A 13,039-nucleotide genomic window follows, 5' to 3' on the forward strand; every position below is an offset into this window, starting at 1 on the left:
ATTCCAGAGAAAGGGGCCCTTTGGGAATCAGCTCTAATAGAGGCATTTACAGCATGTGTTCAGTAGTGATGCATCACCTCCAGCACTATCCCGTACATATAGTTGATGTATGAGGGCTTCATTGGGGTATCCATAGTGGTACTACCCATATTTCTAACCACAGAAGACAATTAAAAAACACTGTATACAGAAAAGAGTTCTATTTTTAAATAACTGTGCAGTTACAGAAGAGTAATTTGTCGAGGCTTCACCACATTCTGTGGGAGCTTGTGTAGATTGGCCACCATCTGCCTTTGCTCCTCCAGCTTGGTGGCGATGGGAGAGTGATGGGTGGAGCTACATGTGGCAGGATGGCCCAGGCAGTTGCTCTTTTTTAAGCAAAATAGACGAGATCACAGCAGAACACTATACACACAGAGAAGTGAGACCGGAATTAGCAATAGCCCTGGCTGTGCTGTACACTAAACATACAGTATGTATTTTGCTCATCTTTCATTGGCTGAAAGCGTGCCCTCCATAGTTTATTGCTTCTTGTCTATAGCACAGATATTAGTAGGATGCTTCCACCTGGCTCATACGCGCATTACAGAGTGACAGGCATTCTGCATTCATACAGACATATTAGCAGTGATTACAATAATGGTCAGGACAAAAAGAGCTATGGCACATCAGCCATTACAGAAATAGTGCTAAGTGAGACTGTGATTACTCTTGTATTTAACTACCATTCTTGGTACAAGCCCATATATCAGTTTCTAGTTTGTGTAAAATAGCTTTTGTTTTCCTCACATCTTAAGGACATAAAATATTATTTTTAGGGTATTTATGTCCTTATGGTTACAGCATTTTAAATGACATGCATTCCATTTTCTTCATAATTATAATTGCTGTCATAGTGATGACGTACTGGAATGTTTAAGCTTGTAGCCTTATAGTTTAAGGTTCATCCTCTGGATACAGCACCTTGTCTGAGATTAGTTTGTTATTAAAAAGAGCTTTCGTCATAGAGTCACTTGGTCTGGAATACAGAAAATATATTAAATTTATGTCGCAGCCCTGTGAAAATAGTAACCCGACAAGAGATCAAGAATCTTCTCAAACTGTTTTGGAATCTTTGGGAAATAGCTTTAACAATGTGGCTTTGCAGGTTGTTCAAGTGACCTTTTGTGTGAAGAAATGTCGTACTGTACGTTTTAAGTTGTTCTAAATGCATCAGTGCATCATTTTCTTTTGTGCCTGCCAGCCCATGTTCCATTACTGAACGTTTAAGTCAATTGAAGAAAGACCTTAAATCACTTTAAAACCTCAGATCAAGATTAAAGAAATTTATTTTCACTTTAAAACCTTCATATAAAGACGTATTCTGGTAGAACTTTGAAATCTTTGTAGCGTAAAGGAAATGAAAAAGGAAAACGAAACAATTTGAAGAAAAAGAGGCAGAAAATCATGTTATTTTCTTGCTCATCTGCCAGTTTCTTGAAACCTCAAAAAACTTATAGAAGCCTCTGGAGGTCATACTACCCAGACTAAGGTTGCCGCTGGAAGAGGTGTTAGTGGGGCCAGTAGGGGGCGCTCACCCTGTGGTCTGTGTGGGTCGTAATGCCCCAGTATAGTGATGGGGACACTATATTGTAAAAAACGTGCTGTCCTGTGGATGAGACGTAGATCTGAGGTCCTGACTCTCTGGTCATTAAAAATCATAGGCAGTTTTTCAAAAAGAGCAGGGGTGTCACCCCAGCATCCCGGCCATATTTCCCATTTGCCTTTTACCAATCATGGCCTCCTAATTATCCCCATCTATTAATTGGCTTCATTACTCTGCTCTCCTCCCCACTGATACCTGGTGTGTGGTGAGTGTACTGGCGCACTATGGCTGCCGTCACATCATCCAGGTAGGGGCTACACATTGGTGGTGGTGGAGGGGAGTCCCCATTACCTGTAAAGCGGTATTATCAGCAACAATGAGTGAAGAAGCAGAGCTGGTGGAGTGGTGCCACAACAACAACCTCACACTTAACATTGGCAAAACAATAGAGATTATAGTGGACTTCAGGAGGCACAGAGGACATCACACACCCATCATCATTCACAGGGCTCCAGTCGAAACTGTCAGCACCTTCTGGTTCCTTCGCCTCCAGATCACTTAGAAGCTGAGTTGGTCAGAAAACACTGCTGCCATCCTCAATGAAGCCCACCAGTGCCTTCACTTAAGGAAGTGGGGGATGAGCAAGACAGCACTCACCAATTTGTACCGTAATAGGATTGAGAGTGTCTTGACCGGTGGTATTATGGTGTGGTATGGTGGAGCCACAGTACAGGACAGAAAAGCCTGTACTGTGGGTTGTGAGGTCCACGCAGAAAATCATTGGGACCGAGCTACACTCCATCGACCGGATATATCTCGACCGCTGCCACAACCGGGCTTGAGCTATACTTCGGGACCCACTTCACCCTGGCCACGATCTGTTTTCACCCTGGGTTCTAGTAGGAGGTATCGCAGTATCAGAACACTGACAAATAGATTCAAAATCAGTTTCTTCCCCCAAGCAGTGCGCATTACAAACAGCTCAAATTAGCACCTGCAGATATTAGCACCTGCACTTTAAGGTACTGCACTGTTTGCACTATGTCCTGTCTTGGCTGTATTATAATGTTTGTTGTCTTTATTGTCCATGTCTGTTTGTCATTTGTGCCTGTTTTCTTTTTCTCTAATGTTACTGGGTACAGCTGAACGAGTAAGCATTCCAATGCACTTAAGATAAAGATAAAGAAATCTTGAATCTTGAATCTTGAGTGGAGTTTCCAGAAGAGTGCTATAGGAGTGTAAGCAAATATTAATTATTATTAAACTCCCATTTGTGTGATAAAGTTGCTGCCTTTGCACTTCCTCATATTTTCCATTTGTGTCTTCTGGTTCAAATTCAGGTAACTTTGTTAATAACTTTGAGGGTTTTGAATGATTGAATCGGGTGCCTGTAACGAAGCATAGATCAGGACCCTATGCAGATGGTATAATCCAGAAGTAGGTGGAAATGGACACGGGGAGGAGACGATGAGGAACTGGGCAGGTTGACGAACAGGGGGGCATGACGATTATGCACTGGTGCTTGGGGGGGGCGTGGCCATGGCGAACAAATCCAGAGGAGTCCAGGGGGTAATCCAGGACGAAGTCCAAAAGTCCAAACCTGGTCGATCCATCCAAGACAAAAACAAGACTTTAAGGTTTAAAAACCGGAATGGGATCCGGCGCAGGGATGGGGAATAAAAACGGGTGAACGAGGCCTGGCGCTCCGAGCCCTGGACCCAGATGGTCAGGACGCCGTGGTAAAGCCTATGCCGTCGGGTCACTCCTGGACCCGCTGGTAGGCGGACGTCCGGGCGTCCATCTTCCAAACCTGAGCCCAGAAGAGTGAGAGCGTCTGGCTTAAATAAGGAGGGGCTGGTAGGAGGCAGGTGCACATAATCAACTAAAATGTGAAAGAGCTGGAGCGCCTTTAAGAGGAGGGATTACGATCGTGACAGTGCCATAGAAGTGTGTTCGTCATTCGTTCCTTTTTGCCTGTCGAGAATTTGGTTGGCTATTTCTTTTAAGCCGAAGAATAGATTTGGTCTCTGTCCTCTGGACAGGTTATAGAGCAAGAATATCGTTTTGTTTTGTGTTGTGGAAATGTCTCTAGGGCATTGATGTGACAAATTGTACATCGTTAAGTGCAGTGCCTTGCAAAAACTTTCATCACTGCCAGTAACACTGGATTTGTGTTAATCACATTTTTCAGACATTTGGATCTGAACTGTGATGATCAAACTGACCACAGTTGTATGTGGTCAGAGGTTGAATACAGCGAAACCTGAAGAGACGTTCTACAAAGTGGAATTTATTGATTACAACGTTCTCAGTCAATACTTGGTGGAAGCACCTTTGGCAGAAATTACTACTGTCAGTAATTTTGGATAGGTCCCTACTAGCTTCTCACAGTAGAGTGCTATAGTTTTGTCTATTTATCCTGGCAAAATTGCTCCAGTTCTGATTATTCCATTGGGGATGGTTGACAGACTGCAGTTGCCACGTCTTGCCATGTATTTAGTATTGGATTCAAGTTAATTCATTGGCCCAGTCAAGGACAATCAAGCTGTTCCTGTCAGATCATTTCAGTGCGGCTTTGTGCTCCGAGTCATTGTCCTGCTGAAATGTGAGTTCTTGGGTGACTGAAACAAGGTTTTTCTATAGCATTTGCCTTTACTTTCCACTGTCCATTTTCCCCTTAGTCCTGATAAGCTTCTAAGTCCCTGCTTATGAGACCCACCCTCATGATCCAGCCACCGCTGTGCTTGATGTGGAGCTGATAGACTGACCTGTTCTGTGGGGTTTTCGACAGATGCAACACTTTGCATTTAGACCAGGAAGTTTAAATTCTGTCTTCTGTGACCGTAAAGCCTTCTGCCACATGTCTGTAAAGTATATACGATATTCAGGATTAGCTTTTTCAAAAAAGGTTTCTTTCTTCAGCCTCTTTCATACAGGTCAGCTTTCTGTAGGTACTGAATTATTGTCAATGTATGAACATTGACTGTTTCATAAGTACGACTTTGTAAGTCTTTCAAAGTCACTGATGCCTTTACAGAGGTATCCCTAACCAGTTCTCTACTTGTTCAACTGCTCAGTTTAGTAAGGCAGCCCGGTTTAGGCAGTGTTTGGGTGCTATGTTGCACATTCCAGTTCTTAATGATGTGATCTGTACTTAAGAGGGGTAAGTAGCCCTATCCTCTCTACCACTTCTTCATTGACTCCTTCTTTAAGATCCTTGGTCCTCGTGGTCGATTTTGCTCTATTGCTATGTGCTATATGTGAGGATGCTTACAGAGATAGATGCATGTACTCTGAAGTAACGTTAAAACACATAAATTACACAGAGACGTTACACTAAGTTTGTGACCTTTCAAACAGGTATGCTAGCCTGTGAAGGGACTGCAGTAGCTGACAACCTGCCACTAGGGGGCAAAGCGCCTCTAACAATTATTATTGTCCTTACTGGGTGGCGATTAGTGGATTTGAAGGGTTCATGTCAATATTCGTACATGGGTTTAATTAGTGGCGGTTTACTGTATAAATATGGATTCACGGGGTTAGTCGGGCGTTGGGTTGGATGCAATCTGAAAAAATGCTGAAAGCCAGAAGAGGGCTTTATTTAGACAGCCTTTTTGCTGAAAAAAAAACCCCAGCACAAATATTGTAATTAAGACTCCTGTTGCATGTGTAATTGTGGATTCTGCATGTCCATCCTAATATCACTCTAGCTATTGGTGGTGGGGTCTGTCCCACAAACTGTTCTTTTGTACCTGAAGTGATTTAAGGGTTGCTATTACAAAGGTCTTGAATACTGTTGTTGTGCAATTGAGAACTGTCTGATCATCTTTAAAATTTTAAGTTATCTACATACTATCATGTTTTTATCTTTGAAAGTGTCATGATTACAAGTTTAGAACATAACAAAACGCGAAAGCATTTCTGGGAGTACATACTCTTCTAAGGAACTGCACAGTAGGTCTTCTCCTGCCCTGAATTGGATAAAGCAGTTAGTAAATGGATGGGTGTATATTATATAACTTTCTGTTAGATTGTTTTACTACTTCACAAAGTTGTGTAGAAAATTTAAATGTCAACATAAACATTATTTATTGGTGAAGCGTTAGATATCTATGAAAAAGATTGATCATGCTGTGAATAGCTATAAAATGTTATTATGTTGATGTCACCTAATCCCTAATCTTTAAATATAAAGTGATTTTATATATCCCTAAGTCGTGGGTTAGTTTTAGGGTTAGGGATATATAAGATCACTTTATATTTAAAGATTAGGGATTAGGTGAGGTGTTAACATGTATGATAATGAGTTCACATTAGAGGCTAGTTATTATCAGATTTATGTCACTCTATTAATGCTTTGGTAGCTTATTCCATTTATAAAAGGTCTGTATAGAGTGTATGGCATCTGCAGCCGTTAATTTAAAATGTTAGTCATTTTGATAAGTACATTTTCCAAGCAGTGATCCTTTATTACTTTATGATTCTGGTTGCTGTACCATTATCATGCACTTTCCATGTTAAACCAACACCTAAACCTACATTTCTTATATTATCATTGTCTGAATTTTGAATTTTAAATCATACATACATAATTGGGCATAATTGGTTCAGTTGTGTCCTTTCTCTGGACAGATGACAGCAGTTGGAGTGATACCCCTAAACTGATTGACTTTTGGAGTTTTGTTAGCAGTCTCTAAATAGTCTATTTTGGTTCCTTCAGTACAATTGGTACAATACTATCAGGTATTTTATTTTAAGTGGTTAGCTTTGCTGCCTCGCACTGGGGCCCAGGTTTCAATTCTGGACCTGGGGTGCTGTCTGTACAGAGTTTGTATGGTCTCCCTGTGTGGGTTTCCTCTGGGTACTGGTGGATATTTGCCAAAAATGTGAGGTGTAAGATGTAAGTAAAGTGTATATAAGTCGGAGCAGCAAGGTGCCACAGTGGTTAGCATTGCTAACCCAGCGGGTCCTGGGTTCAGTTCCTGGGTGCTATCTGTATGGAGTTTGCATGTTTTCCTCTGGTTTGCCTAGGTTTCCTCTGGGTGCTCCAGTTTCCTTCCACAGCCCAAAGACATACTGTTTGAAAAATCAGCCTTGGTCTGAGTGTGTGTGTGTCTGTGTCTGTGTGTGCCTTGATGTGTGATGGTATGGCCACAAATGTTGAGTTACAGCAGAGCTCCACTTGTAGTAATTGGCAATGCCCATCTGACTATAATGAACTATGCTGATCAAATACTGGCATTTCACTGGGTTTCCTTCCTGTGGGTCCATCCTGATGTGACAAGATTCCAGCAAGACGATCCTCATGTTGCAACAGTGGTTTTCCAGTGAGATGAGAATTGTGACATGGATGACCTACAGTACTTGCCAGACTTGAGATCCCCTGACCTTGTGTAGGATGTATCTTGAGCTCAAGGACCAGCTTATCAGAATAAATGCTGAAATTTGCCTTCTCAAAGGAATCAACCTGTGAAGGACTTGGGCCAGAAGCAAGTCGAACTCTTATGATCCAGGAATGATGGGATCAAGCCTGGGCCTTGTCACCAGCAGAGTCTGACTGAGATTCTTCCAGTGGGCTGCACACAAGTGGCTGAGGGCCACCAAGTACAGGGTGTGAATAGAAAACCAGGGCTCCCTCAACTCTCAAAATACAGAGACCGTGACGGTCTTGCAGCCTCAGGCTGTTTTCTCTGTAATGTGTTAAAAGATGAATAGCTTTAAGGTGGGTGGGTCAGAACAGTCTGCCTACACTACACAGTCTTTCTCTCCCGTGTGCATTCACAGGGTTCTTAGCTGTGATCCCAGATGTGAAAAAAAACAACTTATGATTCCAAAGCCAGGTGGGTTTGCTAAAAAAATAACTGGCAAATCCAAATGGAAAAATACGCCAAGCAATTTTATTAACAGGTTGTTTCTTACACAGTGGATCAATAAAATGCACAAAATTAAAACCAACTATTTTCACATACTGTACAGTACCATCTAGTTTCATATCATCTACAGTATGGAACTGCAAAGACCTCACCTGCATTTTGAACTGCATACTAAACATATAACAGAAAGAAACACACTTTTAATATGTGCACATTGGTTTACTGTTTAGCAAAGTAGATGTTTTTCTTCTGCATAGTTGTAAAAGTCTTTTTCAGGTTTCTGGACCATAGTGGTTTAAATTCATGAACCAAGTACGCTGTAGATCTGGTTAAAGCTGTTCCCTGCAGTTTCCAGTTTTTGAGGGATGATATTTTTCACACCACATTTCATTTGACAACCGAAGAAATTCCAGTTTCTTGCAAATCATTTTTAAGTTGCCTAAGGCATTTGACTTATTTCTGCAAAATTTCTGAATGGTCGTCAGTGTTTAACAGACATTGTAAGGGACACTTTTGGTTTGGAAGCCACAAACATCACATCAGCCCAAAACATGGTAAGCTTGTTCAAAATGTTTCCAAGATCTGTTGCCAAAGAAAGCAAACTTGCTTACTTGTTCAAATTCAAGGTCAGCCATGACAGTAATCCTCCTTTTTTACTTATCATCATAGAATAACACACTTATGGCTGTGTTGTCATGTGAAGATTCAGTTAGTTTTTGACCAATATCATTCATGTGTAATGTGTTTCACATCCTTTTCAAAACCAGTTGTCAAGTACTTGAGACAAAGTTGTGGTCCATGTGGCACAATTTCTGTGAAATACACTTTCTTCCTTGTTTTCCTACCTGTTATTATGAGCTAAAATTTCAAGGACTAAACATAATAAATATATATAGGCAAAGCTATAGTACACAACAGAGCCAAAACAGCTCATCAGGCCAGAGTTTTCTGCATGCAACAAGCAGACTAGAGAATAATTTAACCTCTTAGCGGAGCTCTGTATGGAGTGCAGTTACAACACACTGGAGTTAAACTTGCATCAACATAGCTGACAGATATTACTAAATTGTTTTACAAGGATTTGCACATGCAAGATATCTCTGATATCCTCGAAATCTAGCCATTGCATTTGTTTTCACAGCCAGTGAAACTATTTACAAAAATTCTCAAGATGTTTAATGTTAGATAAAATTTAATCATAATTAAAAATGTTGCCCAAAAAATAGCAGTTGTATCCACATGTAGCCCTTTTCTTAGTTATTAGAAAAGAAAAGGTGGAATATGATCGTGTTTGCATGGGCTGATCACTCAAACAAGGGTGTTGGTTCAGTAGAAATAATAATTAGAACAACTAAAAAGATTGTTTAGGGTTGGCAACGTTTGTGCACTAGTGCTTCTCAGTTACAGGAAATATCCTGAATGGATAGATAGAAAATTTACCCTGGTGTGAGTGTGTGTGCGTGTGTGTTTGTGTCTGTGTGTGCCCTGAAATATTGGATATAGTAGGAAGATTTTCTGGGAGTCCTCTTGGAAACATTTATCCTCGTGTGAGTGTGTGCGTATCTATCTGTGTGTCCCCTAAAATGGAGGGGGGGCCCATCCAGGGTGTACTCTGCCTAGCGCCCGTTGCTTGCTGAGATAGACTCTGGCCCCCCCACGAGCCCAAATTGGAAGAAGGACTTAGAAAATGGAGAGAAAATAGATGAATAAAAACACACCCACAAGCAAAAAAATCTCCTCCTTGATATATTGTAACTGCATCGGCCCCATTGAGACTATTTACTTTAGCCCCTTCCAGAATATGTTTACTTTCTCTTATCAAACACTCTAATTTAGAGAGCTGGGGTGTGCTGTTGACATGAGGGTGATATATAATTTCTGTGAGATTTCTAAACCTTATTTAGTCCTTTGACCTCAAGCTAAACAAAGAGTTTATAGTTTTGAAAGTAAGGACTTGCATAGCTGGGTAAACTTTATACCTCAGATAAATAGCTGTTGCTTTCAGGGTAAATTGCTTATTATAGATTGAAGGCTGAGTCCTTGTCTTTTAATAGCTAATAAAGTATCAAGAGATGGGGCGCCCAATAAAACAGAAGATGGGAATATTATGGATAATCAGTTTCTAATATGAGAACAGCAAGAACTGATAAACATGACATCACAATTTCCTGTCGCATAGAAAGAGGGCAGGAGTGTGAATCTTTTTTTGAGAGTTTTTGTACATTTCACCGTGTCTGGATCTATTGCAAAGAGATCAGGTCAAGTTTTTAATAATAAAATGAATGTTTGCATGATTTCGAGACATTACTCTCAAAAATCGGTTAATTTAAGTGCATAAAAAGAAGAGGAGACCATTTAAGTCCCATCTGACTTGCTTGGTTTCTAGTGCTAATTGACCTGAACGTCTCACCCAGCCTTTTCTTGAAAGAAGTCAGGGAGTCAGCTTAAACAGTATGACTGGGTAGCTTGTTCCAGACATTCACAATCCTTCATTTAATAAATAGCATTGATTTATTTATATACTCACATCATTGTGTAAGTCTGAAAACTAGATTTGTCTCTTTTTGTCATTTGTATCATGTTCTGTTTTTGAAAGCACGCCTTTTTCTTGCAGCTTCCATATTCGCAAATTAAAACGAATAGAAAATGTTGCATCTTTGCAAACCTTTCAGACAAAATTCTAGTCACTTTAGAGGATGGTGAAGTTTTTGGCCAGTTGACCTTGCAAACTTGCTCGAGCGCTGTCAGGTTGGGTTGGATATCAATGGCGCGCAGCAAAATTCTGGATTTTATTATTGATTTCAAGGTAGGACTTTGACTGGGCTTGAGGGCATTCACTTTCTCCTTCCTAAGCCACCTCAGTGCTTGTGCCTTGTGTTTTTGTCCAGCGGAAAGGCGAATTTTGCCCCAGTTTTAGATCTTTTGCAGTCGGAAGCAGGTTTTCATCTACACTAACACGTTTTTGTACTCGACACACAATCATTTCCCCCTCAATCTTGAGAAGCTTCCCAGTCCCAGATGGTGATAAGGATCAGTCCAGTAACACAATTCCTCCACCCCCATGTGTGACAATAGGTAACACTGTGCTGTTTGGATCAGATGTACCACTGTGCACTAAAATGTTCATCACTTATCTTATTTGACCATGTAACCTTTTGCTATATTTGAAAGGTTTCATGTTTTGTTACAGGATTGTGTTTTTTTTCCACACTGCTGTACAGACCATCTTTGTGACTGACTGGAACATAGCAGACTTGTTTACTCGCAGAGGGAAAGTCTGGTATAGGCAGTGTCTGGGTGGCACAATACATCTTTTGCTTCTTCATGATTTACTTCATATTGCTCAAAGGTACTGTATATGCAGGATCTGATTTTTTATACCGTTCTTCCGATCTGTGCCTTATTCCAACTGTGTGAGTCTTTTTGAAAAAACACCTTGGTTGTTCCTGTTTGAATCTTTACTTGAGATTCATTACTTCATTAGGGACCTTACAGAGACGGATATATTTATTCTTTGAACCACTATTGTTGCACACAAAAAGCTTTCAATTGACAGTTGTGTGTGACTTGTCAAAGTAGTTTTGTGTACCTGATCTAATTTAGCCTTGTCATAGAAAAGGATGTAAATATTTATGCAAAGTCACGGTCGTCATCCCTCCTCTAGAGGGCGATCCGACCTTTTATTGTTATTTTCATTATTACATGCACCTGTCTCCTGTTTAACCCGTCACTATATAAGTATATATATCCTAAGCTCTGGGCTCAGTATTGGAAGATGGACACCACAAAGCTTAAACCATTCCCCGGGCTCGTGGGTAGTCCGAAGGCAGGTCTTATGCCCCACCGTCCTGACCATTTGGGTCCGGGGCTCAGAGCGCCTGGCCTCGTCATCATGTTTTTAACTTTTCTGTTCCTGTTCCGGTTCCGACCCGGTTCCTGTTTTTAACTGTTTGTCTTGGATTGATCTCCCGGTTACCTGGACTTTGAACTGCGACCTGTTTTACCCTCTTGGACTCCCACTGGACTTGTTCGCCTGCGCTCCCCCTGGCACCTGGATCACCGTCGGCGCCACCCCCTGTCAGTCCTCCCATCCATTCCTCGCCGTGTTTTCCCTGTTGTCCTCCTCCAGTCTCTTCCGGATTATACTGTCTGCATAGAGTCCTACAGTAAATACACAGTCAGGACCACCTCCCATGACATGCAATTAATGGTGTTGATTTAACAGAGGCTCAGGAGGAGCTCAAGGTCTACATCTCACTGCTGATCCCCTCCTTATAAAGCTCCTTGGCTGTACTCGGCACGGCACGCATCCTTTCTTCCACTCTACATTTTGTTGCAGATGGAGGCGTTTCATTACCGCAACCTTAGCTTGATCACTTTCCTCCCCTACAAGCCTAGACCAGTCCTGTCCAGACACATTCTCTCCTCCCAAACTCTTGCCATGCCATCTGTAGTTTTGTTGCCGCTCTGCAGAGACCCTTCTGTCCCTTCCAGGAACTCCAATCTCTGAACAGCTATGGCTGTTTCATCTCTCCTTTGCCCTTCTCTTCGTCTTTTTCTAACCCCCCCCCCCCCCCTTGCCCTGCTCTCCCTCCGTCCTCCATTCTCTCTGTTTGTCGTTGAGCATCCAACCGCTGAGCCGGAATATGCCACGGCAGCCATGGTGCGCCAGTACGCTCACCAAACACCAGCTATCAGTGGGGAGGAGAGCAGAGTAATTAAGATGTTCATAGATGGGGATTATTAGGAGGCCATGATTGGTAAATGGGAAATTAGGCATGAACTCCGAGGTAAAACCCCTACTCTTTTCGAGAAACACCCTGGGATTTTTAATGACCACAGAGAGTCAAGACCTCGATTTTACGTTTTATCCGAAAGGCAGCCACTTTATTTACGCCCCGTCGCTATACTGGGGCGTGCAGGGTGAGCACCTCCTACTGGCCCCACTAACACCTCTTCCAGCAGCAACCTTAACTTTCCCAGGAGGTCTCCCATCCAGGTACTGGCCAGGCTCACACCTGCTTATTTCAATGGGTTGCCTGCTGATATTTCTTCTTCTTTTGGGTGTTCCGCTTGGAATACGTCCTCATCCATTCCATCTGGAAATGGTAGCTCTCCTCCTCCTTTCACGCCATGCGCCTCTTCCGGTCATACAAGCTCAAGCCCGCATCAAACACGCTCCTCGTTCATTTCTCCCGCACTGCTGGCGAACCAACTCGCTCTTGGCTCTGCGTTCAAAATTTGTCGGAGATTTGGGGATCTGTTGGGGGAGGGATGACAGAGATGATCTCTGACTAGCACTGTCATTTCCTCAGTCAGAGTTTGAAGTTTGCTATTTTCGTATATTTCTTTGTATTTCTCTGTTTTTTTCTGTCATTATTAGAATTTGACCAAACCACTTATCTCACGCTTCCCCTGCCCTACACGAAAAATACCCCCCTGGTTGCACACGGCGCTGAACACATCTTTTTTAGCACCCTCCCCCCCCTGCTTGAAGCAACATTTGCTCTCTGGCTCATCCTTTGTGAGTGAGAGGGGATGTTTTCAAGAAGATATGTGGAGGCTGTTGCTAGAGTAAATA

At 42.0% G+C, this 13,039-nt stretch overlaps 1 protein-coding gene across 1 annotated transcript in view; it reads left to right on the top strand.

The window, feature by feature from the left end:
* The window catches only part of ihha (Indian hedgehog signaling molecule a), a 70,243-nt gene that overhangs the window by 9,601 nt on the left and 47,603 nt on the right, over positions 1-13,039 (top strand). The window lies entirely within an intron of this gene.

Source organism: Lepisosteus platostomus, chromosome 14 (assembly GCF_059453375.1).
Source record: "Lepisosteus platostomus isolate fLepPlt1 chromosome 14, fLepPlt1.hap1, whole genome shotgun sequence".
NCBI classification, from domain to species: Eukaryota; Metazoa; Chordata; class Actinopteri; order Semionotiformes; family Lepisosteidae; genus Lepisosteus; species Lepisosteus platostomus.